This window comes from Arachis ipaensis, chromosome B02 (assembly GCF_000816755.2).
Source record: "Arachis ipaensis cultivar K30076 chromosome B02, Araip1.1, whole genome shotgun sequence".
Lineage (NCBI taxonomy): Eukaryota > Viridiplantae > Streptophyta > Magnoliopsida > Fabales > Fabaceae > Arachis > Arachis ipaensis.
The window spans coordinates 88,392,172-88,394,761 of NC_029786.2; positions in this window are offsets into that span (position 1 = coordinate 88,392,172).

Here is a 2,590-nt window from a genome sequence, read left to right on the forward strand (position 1 = left end):
TCATGAAGTGTTTCCTTGAGCGGAGTGTTTGGGTTAATGGTTTATTGGATCTTATGCTCAGCCATGGTATGAAACAATTTCGGGATTCTCACATACGGCGCCAATGTTCGTACCTAGCTGGTGATACGTACTTAAGAGAATCCGAGATCCCGATGTGTGATGTTTACAGACCAGGCCGAATGGACAACTTGCAAAGACACTCCGAAACTTAAGTCAGCAGTACGTTTATTAGAGATAATGTGTCTTGTCTTACCTGCTTTTGGGGGCCCAGTTTTATACATTCCTTGGGTATCTGTTGAACAATTATTGTCTCGGATTTACATTTGTCTTACTTTTCGTTTTCCTGATTCAGAGTTATTTCATTTACGTTATCTATGTTCCTTGTCTGATGTTGATAACATGTGATCTTGTATGGCCGGATTCTTATTTTCCGTTATTGTCCAAAATAAAATTAGACTAAATAAATTAAATTAATAATTAAATAATGACAAAAAAATAATAAATTATGATAGTTCTAGCATTTTTGATAATTAATAACTCAAAACATGTTCATGTGAATCAAATATAAATCCAGTGTATGCATTCAACAAATCCAGTGTATGCATTCAATATAAATCTTAAATATGAGAGTGAATTAGGTCATCAGGAAAATTTGCCCCACCAAGTTTTGGGTCCGACAGGATAATAAGATAGATAATAAGGCCATGTTAGGAGTCTCACCCCATTGCTCCTCTCGCTTTCTATATTCTATACACCCTTGTCCTTCTTTCTAAGTAATATATATGTGCCTACAATAATGAATCCAATGCTAAATTTAACCGACAAAACAAGCCAATCTTAGAATGGACAAGTCCATAAATTTCTTTTTACCTCTTTCTATTCAATACGCACGCACGCACTATGTTTTTCATTATGTAATGTTTAACATAAAAATTGGAAAATCGTTTTTGGATATCCAAGTTTTTTTACATGGTATCAACACTCATTTTATTATCATTATATATCATTGTGTTTTCATTTTAACATCCAAATTCTTCTTTTGTAAATTAAATTGTGCATATTTTTTCTTTTGTTTTTTACAATTTTTTTTACCGAATAAATCAATAATTAATTTATTGTGAATTAAAATTTTATTTAAAATTTTATTATTAATTAATGAATTACTACATATCAAACTTTTGACATTTATTTAAACAAACGAATAAATATTTTTAGATGCATATATTATCTCTCGAAATTTTGACACAAATTAATAAATTAATAACAAAATTCAACTAACTATAGTTTGATACAGAAATTGCTTTCTCTTTTGCAAGTATAATTGTCTTTTAAAGTTTTGACACATATATTAATAATGGGGAATGCTAGGGGACAATGATTTTGTTGAACAATATGAACAACCACCAATCAAATAAAAACACATTACACCTTTAAATTAATCCTCTAAATTTTAATATTAAAATAATCATCCGTACACTAGTAAAATGAACATCCAATATATCTATTGTTTATATTGTTTAATATTTTCATTGTTTACCTGTATCTTTCCATTAACAATAGAGTTAAGTATGATTTTAGTTCTTAAAGTATAAGTTGAAAATTTTTTTCGTATTCAACCTTTTTTTGTATACAAAATTGTTCCTAAAATTTAACTTAATTTTAAAATCGTCCTTACTTTAAGGACCAAAATCATACGGAAATAGCGGCAGAAGTAGCGTAGACAGCTTCTTTTTTTTTCCTTTTCCTTTCTTCTTCTTCCCTTTCTCATTCGAAAGAGTAGAAACATTTTCTTTCTCTTATTTTTTTAATTTTATAATTTTTTTGTTAAAAATAATTTGGTCTAAAATTTTAATATTTAAGTAAAAATGATGATTTTAAAACTCGGTTTTAAATTTTAAGGATAATTTTATATACAAAAAAAATTTGATGACGAAAATTTTTTTCGGTCTATATCTTAAAGACCAAAATCGTACTTAATCCTTAACAAATCAACAGATATAAAAATTAATTTTTTTTAAATAATTGTCTTGAGTGAAATGAGAACCGCCTTCAGACTGGATGAAATTACTTGAAATTCTAATACATAGTACATTAAAAAATTTCAAATGAAAAAGTTAACAATTTTTTTCTTTTTATAAAAGAAGTCAAGAAGAGTTACAATTTGTTAAATCCACATTAACTCATTGACATATACTATTGGAATACAGTCAAATGAGACTCATAAATAGGTCAAATCAATTTAAAAAAATCGATCTATGAAAATGTATTTAATTTATATCTTTTATTTATGTAAAAAAATGTTTACCATAAATATTTAAGCATACATATTCTGTTATTAATAAAAATAATTAATTTAATTTGGAATAATATAACATTTTTTATAATATCAATGTATTGCCCCACCAAAAATGAAGCTCAAATGTGGATTGGGATCCTATGAAATTTATATTCATTAAAATATTCGGGGGTAAAGTTAAGAAAAAGCTTGTAGGACTGTAGGGGAATTCTCAAATGAAGTGAAAATAAAATACTTTTATTGTTGGTAAAATTTGAATTTTACATTGAACTGAAAATTATTGAACCAATTAAA